The 12655-nt window shown below is 47.1% G+C and overlaps 1 long non-coding RNA gene across 2 annotated transcripts in view; it reads right to left on the bottom strand.

Annotated features, from left to right (window-relative positions):
• Positions 1-2984: 2984 nt before the first annotated feature.
• The window catches only part of LOC139801074 (uncharacterized), a 50206-nt gene continuing 40535 nt past the window's right edge, over positions 2985-12655 (bottom strand). For both annotated transcript variants that reach the window (XR_011728049.1, XR_011728050.1), the window contains exons 3-4: positions 3573-3731; positions 2985-3232 (exon numbers count right to left, since the gene is read on the bottom strand). This is a non-coding gene — a long non-coding RNA (uncharacterized lncRNA). The remainder of the gene's footprint in view (positions 3233-3572; positions 3732-12655) is intronic.

The raw sequence follows: 12655 nt of genomic DNA, 5'->3' as shown, positions 1-12655 counted from the left end.
TAGGACCAGCAGTTGGAACTGGAGCACAGAGCTCTGACTTTTGTTTCAAAACACTCACTAATCCATCATCCAAAAGAGTGCAGTTGCTTCCCAGCCATGCGAATGAACAGACAACACTGCTAACCCATATGGGAAGGATCTCATTGTCCCATTGTTCCCACAAAGGGTGGGAAAGAAACACTGAAGCTCTCCAGACTCACACCGTCTTTCCCTTTACTGAGACCTTACTCTTTCCCTCCTGCCTATCTTTCTTCCTGGTATCTCCAATCAAGAGTTCACTTCTGTAACTGTCCCTGCTTCTCTCTGCTGCCTGCTCACTGCCTGTCTCTTCCCTCCATGATGCTCCATTCTCCCATTATTATACTCCTGGCACCATCTCAGTATTGTGTGCTGTGTTGGCTTGGAGAACAGGCAAAGTAACCCAATTTCACAAATACAACATGAGACTCCCACCAGAACCAAACGCAGCAGCAGTGTCCTGCAGGGAGACTCTGCTCTGCCCCACAAGCCCAGATCTGCACAGCCAGACCTGGGTTTGGGGGGGGTCCTCCATGTGCTGAGCAGCCACATGCAGATACGGGCCCCCACAGCAGATGACAGACAGCATGCACAGGCTATGACACCTACCACAGACCTGCACTAGAGAAATGACTGATGGAAGGCTCATTCCTTGTTTTCAGTTGTTTTCTCTCTACTGTCTTATTATGCAGTTTGAGACTTGGGCTATGAACGCCCTTTTCCATGATCCCTGCCACATCATAAAAGTGACAGAACTGGCAAGGTCTAAACAGCATGTACAGCACCATAAACTTTCCTACCAGTACAGGAGGAGGGAGATTACTGGGAGAAGTCTGAGAGGCAGAAGGAACAGCAGGGCTGGCACAGCTGAGGCCCACCAAGGAGCCTCGCTTCCCTCCACATTAACACCACCCTGACCTGGCTCCTCAGAAACAGCCACTACCAGAGATGGAGCAATCTGGAAAACAAGCAGCTCTTTAAGTTTTATTATTGACTAAATAAATCAGTACAGCTATCATGAGGCCCTGAAGCCAAAGTGGCCAAGTAAAGAGTAGAAGAAGCCAGAAAAGCTTCAGTGAGAACAGGTAACAAGAGACGTGTTTACCACAGAAGAGAGACAAGGCTTCTAATACAAGCAGGCTGCTACACCACAAACATTCCCCATGGCCTGGTTTGGCTGTACCGAGATATTTACACGTACAGGCAGGGCGACGCCGATCCCTGGCTGGTGAACAATCAACTTTTATTCTCTCCAGACCAGCAAAGCCAAGATTTTAGTAAATACGCAACCCCAAAAATGTGCCTGCAGATTGGGTAGAGCAGAGCCTGTGCTCCCCCTGCCAAATAACCAAGCTGTTCTCCTGTGGGTGGTTTCACAGTGAGGTTTCTCTGGGGAGAAAGTGTTTCTAGTGGTCAAGGTGGAGAATGGGGCTTCAGGAGACCTGGCTCCCATTCCTGGCTCTGGGAATCAAGAAAGCTTTGATTACATCAAATGAGCACGCTTACAGGAGTCACCATTCTTCTGTTCACTTCTCCTTGCTCAGGCACAAATTGCTCCTCTGAGGAACAGAGACATCGACTTCTCCCCCATCTGATAACGCTTCCTGACCTTGCAGGGTTATTGTGCAGATGGTGTGATTGATGCCTGAAAAGCTGTCAGAGTTCTCTGGATGAAAATATCTCTGGAAGGTATTGGAAGACGTGAACATGCAAATGCAGACATGTGAGAAAAAGACATGCAACTCACACACACGCTCTGCTTCCCTCCAGCTCACAAGTCTCCACCCAGACTTTATGGTTCCGCTATTCATGCATTTAAAATATTTACAAGATGGGTCTGCAGAAAACCTGTGTTTTAAAGCCAAGTAGCCAACACTACAGCTTATAAATGCCCAACCCATCGCTCTGGTTGCTTAGACTCCGCCCAAGTCTCTGCATTTTACTGACAAACTTAAGCCACCATGAAGCCAGACTGAAAGGCCACAGCAGAGACAATCAAGCCCTACTAACTGGGCTGGCACCAGTGACCTCCCCTAGACCTTTGCATTGTTCTCTCTTCATTTCATCCTAGATGTCATTAACATGCTGTTTACCCCTCCTCCAGCTCCTTAATGAAGACACTGAAGAAGACTGGCCATAACCCTGGTCCCTGTGGCACACCATTAGATAAATACCTCCCTGAAAATTTCCCATCAGGAATATGAAGGAAGGACCCTTGTCTTGAGGTGTGCATAGCTGTTAGAACTAATGACTTCATCTGTCACAGCTCATTTGCAGTGAACCCCATGGGGAGAACCCACCAATTGCACAGTTTTTACACCAACTGCATCAACAATGCCTCTTTACTCAGTGGTTGTGCTAGGTTTGTCTGTTTACAATGTTTAGACCAACTTCTGCTTTTACTTCCCATCCTAAACTGACCTGGATGCTGTTAACTTTTCTAAATCTCCTTTTACCTTGTTGGCTACCTTTCAGAAATAGGTGGCATGAGTCAATCATAGTGGACCACTGTAAAATGTTGTAAGATACTTCCCTCAAGTGGAGGGAATAAAAATCACTCAACTGTGTGTCAGGCTCTGCAGTATACTTCAGGTAGCAAAAAGATAATGGGAGATGGGCATCTTCATGAAGTTGAATCTACTGACCTACTAGAAAGGTGTTAGGAGCATAGAAAAATTACCAGTGATGCTGCAAAATAAGCTCTCCCATTCTACAGATGTCAGAGTACAAGCAGCCACCCAGTAACTCATTGTGTCAGACACTAAAGGGGTGTTTGCTCTGACAACCTGTCAAGTTACTCCATGGACAACTAATGTATATCCATGACCAAGTTTTGAAAATAGCTTGAACACAAGCTGAGATGAGTGTGACAAGAGCTTCCTGTCAGCAGAAATGGAAGAGGTTGCTAAGAAGCAGCAGGGTGAAGTACCTGAGCCCTGCAGAACAAGGCTTTTGCACCTCCTGGAGCCTGCAGTAGTGCTGTGAGGGATAGACAAGAATGGAGAGAGCCAGATACAGACTACAGTGTGTTGGCAGAGCTGGTGTATGGTATCTGTACTTGCCTGGGGCTGATGTCTGAGCATGTGATCACTGTTTTCCTCAAAGCAGGCAACGAAACATTAGCAAAGAATTCAGATTTCACTGTAGTTTTCCTGTTCCTGCAGCTCTGCTCCAGTCTGTTCTGTACACACTGAGCAGGAGAGCGTTTCATCTCCTGCAAATGGAAAGAGGTAAGAGGGGCTTAGCACAAGGCTGGATTTGTCTCTGTAACTAAACAGTCCTACAAGGGGGACACAAACTGTTTATTACTGAAAATTAATTGTGTCATCAATGCAGATGCCTGCAATTATTTCTGTTAAATATTATCTTTCAGTAACTGTAAAATATGTAATTAATAAACTGGCCTCCCATTTTTAAGTTTCACTGCAAATACCTTAATACTGAAAGAAATCTTTCTAGCAGTGCATGTCAATGGAACAGAGGAAGGTTCACGCTTCTCTATGTTTGATAACTTCCTTCTGGGAAACTGCATTATTAGGGAGGAATATAATCACCTCTTTTCATGGCTAAGACTGTAGAGACACTTCACTCTGACACAGGTTTTTTAAGTTTATGACTCTTGGAAGAAGGTGAGAAGAATCTGCTTTGGCTGGCAAAGATGACTTGATCTGAAAACAGTCAGGCAGACACAAGCTCTTCATTCACTGGCAAGCCTGGAGAAACAAAAAATAAAATTCTTTTTTTGATCTGGTCCATTAAAGAATTATTCTGACTATAAATCTACTCAGAAACACGTTGGTGATTTGGCTGATTCTTTGATAAGCAGCCCCCTGTTCATCCACCTGACAATACTGTGCAAGAGCTGCATGACTGATACTGCTTTTCACATACATCAGAACTGTTTCAATTTGGTGATAGCTGTTAAACCATACCAATTAGACAGGCTTCAAAAATTTTGCTTAAATATGACTCTAAGCCTAGAATTTCCACTAGACTTTGCCTCCATTTGTGATCTTCACCTCAAATGAGTCAATGGCCAGTTTAACCAGGGGTAATTAAAATATTTCCAAAGGCTGTCCTTGGCGATGCTTTTTGACACGCTGCAAGGTACAAATGTTGATGGTTTGCCCAAGGCTGATGTTCATTCCTGCCTGCAGTGGCCCAGGCAGCAATGCATGCCAAAGAAGGAGGAGGAATGTCTGCTCCATCACAGTTCTCCCTGCCTGGGGAAGGTGGCAGAGGGACCAAGAGACCAGTAGCAGAAGGAGGGAGGCTACAAGCACACACTGGGTAGAGAGTGATACAACTCCTAGGTATGGAGAAGACATGAAGCATGAGAGAGGAGGAAGAGAAAAGGACAGTATGTGTTTTCATGAAATCCTTTACTGTTGCTTTGCAAGATGCCTGGATGACCCCCAGCAGAGCCAACAGGTTTCACAGACATTCACCTGCTTCAGTACAGGTGAGATTAGCAGAGAAGAGCTCTCATCTCAGCTGGCATGCAGAGCTTTTGGCAAAAAGATGAGCCTGGGGAAGGAGATGGTGTCATTTTCTGGCTCCACTACCAATTTGCCATGCCATTCTGCAGTTGTCAGCAGGCTGGAATGGGAGAGCAAGAACTTAGTGGTGTGTGCTGGAAACTGGTAATGCACAATCCCTGACTCAGAGCAGGTCCTGTCTCAAAAAAACTGCATTAGAGAACCTTAGCCTGCTACAGCCCTGAATCTAAAAGGAAGGGGTCCATTCTCCACATCATTTTAACTCATGTAAGAATGTTAGAACAGAAAAACCAATTTGACTACACAAAAATTCTAGAGTCAGCAAATGATCTAGTTAAATGATGCATACAGAAATGTTAATTCAACAGCAACAGAAACCTTCTGCCATTGCTTACCGTCTAAAGATGATAAACCTATACAAAGAAGAAAAGAGAGGTGCTGAGCATTCTGCCCTTGCAGAAAAAATGGTAGGGATATTTTAGCTATCACCTACAACCTACCCTATATGCAATTACCCAGACTGCACAGGCTGAGGGTGAGTTTAGAAGTGAGTTTAGAATGGAAGTTCTGAAATCACATTATACAACTCTTTGCCCTGGTTTTGCTCTAGGGGAGAGGCTTTTATATCAGCTCATTTCAACCCATACACCTCTCATGTAAACCTTCTGTGCAAAAGAATAATTTTACTTTTCTGCACAAAAGCATGGCAATTCTTTACTGTGAGACACGCACACTCCTATCCCTCAATGGATAGGAGCCCTTTTGTGCACACACAGAGAACTCAACTAATTCCCAGGCATTATTTCATCCCTCAGGATCCCTGCTGGGTCAGACCAGGAACACTGGAGAACGAAGATGGAGAAGTAAAGCAACTTCCCTCTCTGGCTCTTGGGCTGCAGAAGGGGGAGGGAGCAAGGAGGCAAAGCATCTGGCTTCCCTGCTTCTCTAACAGCCTGGTGGGAAGGCTGCTGTCAATGCCGCCTTCTGCCTTGTTGGAAGAAAGTATAAGTGACAAGAGGCCTTCCAGGCAGGCAGCCAGCAACCAGAAATTCAATTGAGCTACCTCCTGAAAGTGGACTTTTTGGGAGACCCTTTCCCTGAAATTGCTTTGCCTTGGAAAAAACAAAAAATCAGCATGATTCAGGGCCAATTTGTCACTCCTGCTCTCCTTTCTTCCAAAAAAGCATGATTTGCACAAAAAGATTTACCATTTTCTGGACTGCTCTGCCACAAGCCTCACTTATAATAAATACCTGGACACATTGATATGCACACACATGCAAACACAGATACAAACATGATTATTTATAGATTTAGGCATAGCTTTAGAAGATAAATGCACCAGTGAGTTTCTCTGCTGTATTAACACGCAGGGAGAGAAGTGATACAGCAGGTGAATTTCCTCCACATTTGCAAATCAGGAAACAGAGTGTGGGACATACGGTCTATCTCTAGGGTTTAGGCCAACTGGTTATTGGCTGGTGCTGCTGTTCCTCTAACAAGCCCCTGGATATATCACTGTGGCTGTAGAGAAATGCAGCTGAAAGAGCCTTTGGCTGTCAACAGCAATCTGTCACTTCATGTATCTTACCCTGCCTCTTAGAGCACAAAAGCTTCTGAGCTGCAAGCCAGTGTTAGCAGAAAGGTCATTTTGCAGGTAGGCTGTGGTATTTTTCTTTATTTCTGGGAATGTGCAGCCAGCTTGAGGCACCGTCTGGATGCTGCAGGATGAATTTCAGCTTCACACACGCCTAGCTTATAATTTAAAAGGAGGGAGCATTTCCATTACAAACCCCATTTTTCCCCATGGATTTATACCTTAGCTATTGGGCTTCACTTTGGAGTGGGACTTCACTGAATATATTCACAGGCAGGGAGAAACTATTTTTCTTGTACAACATTTAAACCCAGCTCAGTCTCTTTTGGTTGTAAGTCGGTGAAGGAAATTACGTATGCACACAAACACTCACAAGCACATACAAAAAGCTTATACAAAGCTGTGCCTGCTGAGAGAGCTGTTACAAAAAAAAAAAAAAGAAAAAAGACAAGCCAATGCAAATAAGCTCAGTTTTAGGAGTGAATTAATGTGACTGACTTTATTATTCTAAATTATTAACAAGTTCCAGCAACCTTAGAACGTAATAACCATATTCAGGCTTTTATCTAGGTTAACTGGAAACAGATAACTCATGCTGATAGAAATGTTATCAGCACGCATCTGTGACAGTAAACTTGGAGGCAGAAACCTGACACACAAGGAGCCCCTCTCTTTGCAGCAGTGTTTTAATGACTCCCCTATGATCCTCCTCCCCTGAAATATTCCAGTGCAATGAATCACCCTCCGACCATGCCAGAACCCCCCTATTTTCATGAATGCCAGATGAAACCTGACCTCCACAGCACTCTCATCTGTTAATGACTTGGTCCGGCTTAGTAAGCCCGTTTTTGGGCCTTTTTTAAAACTCTTTATTGATTCCTCTTTGATGTAGTCCAATAAAGCACATTGACTGAAGCAATTTATGTTAGGTAGTGCCTCTGGTTCCAGGAAAGCCTCTGAGAGAGGTTCAGCACCTTGCAAGTCACACACAAGTTATCCAGGTATCTCATGCTTACCAGTTTCATCCAAATCCACCCTCATAACTGAGATCAGGAAAGACCTCCCCGTTTTCCTCACTCCCAAGTAGGAACAGGTGGGATGTCACTTCCTAACACCACAGGGGAAAGTTGGGAAATGTGAGAAAGATTATCCCAAATTTCCTTAAGAAGAAAAAGCTTCAAGTGGCCGCTGACAGAAGACAAGCATTTCCTCACTTCCAGTGGCACAGAACCCAATCTGGTGGCATCAGAGCTGGCACAGTGATCACTGGTTCCAGCAGGACCAGAGTATCTGGAAATGATAAGATGTCCCTGTTCACACCTGCTGCACAGCTGTGTAAAATGCAAAATGTCAGTGTTTCAGTGCCACAAAAATCCAGATGAGGCAGCTAGGATTTATCCTATCAGCTGGAGATGGTGCAGTTATCCCCACAATATGCTGCATTCCCTCTTCCTTTCTTGGCTTCATACCCAGACCTTCCCCCCAAAGCTGGGGAACCACTGCCTGAACATCATTCAGATGTTTAGTAAAACCTCACAGTACTCAGTGGCTCCTAAGTGCAAATAACAAGTTTTCCTGCTTCTTGCTAAGAGGGCACAGCAACAGGGCACAGGAGGAGAGCTGAGAGCTGCAGTGACTGGAAAACCAAACTCAATTTAGCCAAAGAGCAGTTCAAGGCTGCTGCTGCATTTTTCATGGAAGCACAGCAAATCCCCACTACTAAGCAACAGCCCAGGTGGCCATAAGCATGGCAACGCTGCCTGCACGGGTGGAGAGCAGGCGGAAGAGGGGGTGTGAGGAGGGGCAGAGCCAAAGATGCAGCCCACTATCCTTCCAGGGAGGCAAGGGCACCTGTTAGCAGCACCAGGAGGCATTTAAGAGCTGCTGGATTCTCATTCACTCAAAGGCTCCTGCAGTGTTCAAGCACCAATCAAGTTTCACTCTTCACCAGCTGGAGCCCTGGGCAGGGGTGGTTCCCCAGAGAAGGAGCTCAGGAGCAGTTCCCCAGGGAGAAGGATGAGGGGATGGTCTGGAGAGGGGGTACATCGTAAGTGACACAGCAGGGCTGGCCATCGGGCCCCTCCTGTGCCAGCGGGAGTTTTGTCTGGTGAGAATGCAGCTTATCATTTATCAAAGAATGGTAGAAGAAAATGTGGCCTCTGAATCTACCTGGATCTGCTGTCTCTGCTCAGGCGAGACATCAGATTTCAGTCTGCCTCTCTGCAAGGCTCCCGGGGAGCCCTGGCTGTAGGAAGTGGGACAAGGCTAAAAGCACATTTAATTACCATCAGAGCATGGGCACCTAACTTCAGGTTCTTCATTTATAGAAAAAGGAGCTGAAAAGCCTTCTGCTTCCTCACAGAGACTTTTGTGGAGTGCTGAGGTTTTCCTCTACCATTCATTCCCCAGGAGCTCAGGGATGATGGTCAGGCAGGTGGATGGCTGGAGCTGTGGCAGACGTGTTGGAGAGCAGGCAGACAGCTTGCTGAGTGCCTCAGGAACGGGGGCTGCTTGGATCAGGGGCATCAGAGGGACCTCAGGGTTCCCAGGTGACACGTGATGGATGTGGGAGCCTGCACTGCCTCACGCCTCGCTACCGTGAAGGCTCAACCTGTGACCCCCCAGCACGTGTCTCACTCAGTATCTACCAGAGATCCCATATGGCAGCTGCTGAGTGATCTGGACCACTGGGGCCTGTCAGGACAAACACACCAGGCTCCCTGGCAGTTCACCCAAGAGTTATGAAGCCGTCACTTGCTCAGGCTGTCTCCAAACAGTGCCAGCATGCCTTGGTACACTGTCTGCTTTTCACCTGACTGTCGTTTTTGGATGCTACTCCTAGGAAGCATTTTTTGGAGCTTCAGGAACAGTGAGGGAGAATGAGGCCAAATTCCAAGCCTTTCTGTCTCCTCACTTCTCCCCTGGATTCTCTTTTCTGGAAAGTTTTCCCATGCTAAGTATAGTCCCTAACAGGTGCACGACCAGAGGGGACTGTCAGGGACGCAGCTGTCCCCACAGAGGCCTGGATCCATCTCCATCTGTCTCACTGGAGTTATCCGTGCTGTCTAACTGAGCTCTTCAGACACAGGATGGGGAAGCATTGGAGATTCAGAAAGGGAGGAGATTCATGTACACACAGACAGAAGGAGGATGATTATTCTGGAGAATGCCACAAACAAAGCCTCTGACATCCAACTAATGCATCCTTTGAGGCTTTAAAGAGCCCTTGCCACACACAGGCAGGCTGCCAGCTAACTCATTTCTCTTCCTTGCCACGCTAACAGCCTGGTGCCAAGGTCAGGCTTTAAATGAAAGCTGACTGCTTTGTAATCCCCTGTGCCTCATTTGAGGATGCCACAAGACTGGTAAGAATCAGTGGCAGAAAATATTTGAGGGAGGACTACTCCAATGCAATGACTGAAGTGGTTCCCTTGCCCAGGCTGCTGCCAGTCTGGGAATTCCACCCTTCCAGCCCCATACCACAACCTGGGGGCAACAAGCACCGGGGCTGCAGGGAGTATGAGGACAGCGACAGAGGTAACCAAGATCCTTCTGTCATGCCTCAGAATGTGCACATGTACAAAGCAGGTGCAGATCACTGACCTCCAGATGTACAATGGTGACAAACTGCCCCAACTCAGAGCTGAGGGCACCAAGTGCTGGGGTAACCTTCCTGGACACAAAGTTGTCTCACTGCTGTGTAGGGGACACAGAAATATGAGAAACAGAGCCAAGTGGCAACCCTGCTCACAGACAAAAGTTCCTTCCCACTCCTGAAGTGTCATGGCATAACTTCAGGCCAGCATGACATCAGGAAATAATTATTTTGCAACACACCACAGCTCCTCACCACTGCACACTGCAGCAAGAGCAGCTGATCTGTTTTACAGAACTGGGTGCTGGGATGTGCACAGTGTTAACAAGCTGGCTTAGCTTCATAGGAGGGTGATGAAAGCCATATGCAGGCAATAGGGATGGGACTTTGACATCGCCACCACCATTATTGAGAGAACAAAGAATGAGGTTTCCACATTCACACTGCGCCACCACGGAACATGCTCCACGCAGTCCTTTGACCACAAAGTCCAAGGTGTGAACTCAGGGAACCCAAAACCCAACTGACTGCTAAAGGGGAGAGTCTTAAGCAGTAGGAAACTGAGCCACAGCCAGCTCTCAAAAGCCTGCCTGGGGCTCAGAGAAACAGTGAGATGGTCTGGGGGAGACAGATGCATATATATCTTTGGCAGAGGAAAAATACATTTCCTCTCTTCTATTCCGTTGTTAAAAAGAAACCACACTGCTGCCAGCAAGCCTCTACCCAGTCACACCCTCCCAAAGGAAGAACCACAAGTCCCTGGGTCTGGGGTGCTCCAACCTGGGACAGAAGAGCACTCAGCTGCAGGGAGAAGCTCTAAAGCCAGGCAGATGCCACAAGGCAGCGAGCCCAAACGGCACTGCCTTCCTGCCTTCTGCCCTACCCAGATATTCCTTTCCTCTAAAGTGTTCCTCAGCTGGGCTGAGTGCATGTGACAGCAACTGTGGGGACCTCCCTTCTCTCAACACACACCAGGCACAACCCTAACACCTTCAGGGGTGGACACAAGCAGGAGTTTCATTGGTAGGAAGAGCAGGATCAAGTCCAGATTTACCAACATCAGCCCAGGTTTCAGGGATGGCATCACCTCAACCTCTTTCTTAAACTGCCTTGACTTTAAAAGTCTCGATTTCTGTCCCCACCTCCAGCTTTTCAGGGCCTTTCCTCCTTTTACAACTCATTTCAGAAAGAAGCGCTGACTGAAGCTCTTTGGGTCTCCAAAGACTATTCCATCACATTGGTGCTGAGGCTGCCAGACTGAGTTATCACAGCTCCTGCCCTCCCCTGCCATTAATACCTGCTCACCAATGGAGCACTCATCCAGCCTAGGCAGAGAAGGTCAACCCTAAGCTGCAGAAGTCTCCCTTGATTAGGGAAGAGATATCAAAGGTCAAGAAGAGGAAAACAAACACATCCCAGGCATCTCCCATCTCTAGAAAACATAATTGAGCTCAGACAGCCACAGGGAGGGAAGGAGTTACAGGGAATCATGAAATTTCATGATCAGCTCACCTGGCATGAAGGAAACCCCAAGCATGCAACGTCACCAGCCCTGAGCCTGGTGTCTCACAACACCCATGTCACACCATCTGGCATCTCTTTCTGTCCCAACTCAACCCCTTCCTGTCCTGTTAGCAGGACTTCTGTGGCTGTGCAAGAGAAATTGATACCAAAGCAACACAGGAGGAGTGATCTGGTACTATACCTGCTGAGGCACATCCCACTGTTCAAAGGATAGTAAAAAGATAGTAGATGTTCTCACACACTAGCAGCATTCACTTCAGTTCAGGAACACTGAGCTTTTCAGGAAGGATGCTGCTGTGGGTGAAAAATCACCTGAAGGATGAATCACTAGCTCAAAAGTGTGGCTGTGCTTAGGAAAAAGTGACACCTCTCCTCAGCTATGGCTGTCACACAGCTGCCAAGCCAAGAAAATACCTGGCTAACATTTGCAAGTCATTTTTCTACCCCAGCCTGGTAGCCCCAAGCCCAGAGTAAACCAAGACAGAAGCAACACCCAGCAAAGTCATTTGCACTTGAACAGCACAGCTGGAACACCTGCATCATTATGCAATTCCTTGCCTGACCAGACATGGGATTGAGAAAGGGTTTTTCTGCCCTTCTGTGTCCTCTACCCATCTGCAAAAGAGCTCAAAACACAAGCCAGCAGAGAGGTAAAATTCTCTTTGTCTTTGCTCTTAACCCCAGAAGTAGACTGCCTCAATCTCCAAGACTCCTGCCAGCACCCTTAGCTAGGAGCACATTCATACCCCAAACCCCAAACTGGCCAGTGCCAGATGGCACATGGTCACCAAAGATGGGACATGGACTTTGCCCCTGGACACCCCAGCACCACAAACCCAACATCAGATCTAGGCAGCCCTGGGCAAACCTCGAGCCTGTACTCTACAATACAAACAACAATCTAGTGGGGGCTGATGTGCTCCACAGGATTAGAGTTGGTGAAATAAGAATCAATAAAGATATTGTCCTGGAAGACATTAGCCCTGGAAGCTCCAAAATGCCAAAAGCCTGGACTTTACTGGAGAGCTTTCAGAAACAGGGTCTTGTTCTTCAATCCCTCACTCCTGGGGCCCCGTGTCTGCACAGAGAAATCCACTTTGTTACTGCAAAAATGGCACTCTTAACTCTCACAGCTGAAAAGTCTGAGAATGCGGCCCAAAGATTAAACCCCTCCTCCCCAGGCCTACAATAAATAAAAAGAGTTAAAGCCAGATTTGTAAACTGTAAGGATTTAAAGCCAATTCTGTGACTGTCTCAGGCAGTTCTGGCATTCTTTTTAGTTGGCAAGTGAGGCTCATGGGGAGATGTGGGATAGATGAAGGGGGGATGGAGCAGGAGGAGCGATTCCCTCTGATGCAGAGGTTTCTGGAGGCGGGAGGGCTGGCAGGCAGGAGGCACAGGAAACAAAAGCTGACATTTGAG

Source organism: Heliangelus exortis, chromosome 11, assembly GCF_036169615.1.
Source record: "Heliangelus exortis chromosome 11, bHelExo1.hap1, whole genome shotgun sequence".
In the NCBI taxonomy this organism is placed as follows: Eukaryota; Metazoa; Chordata; class Aves; order Apodiformes; family Trochilidae; genus Heliangelus; species Heliangelus exortis.
Note: the sequence above shows the minus strand (reverse complement) of the source record. Positions and strands in the feature narration are given on the sequence as shown.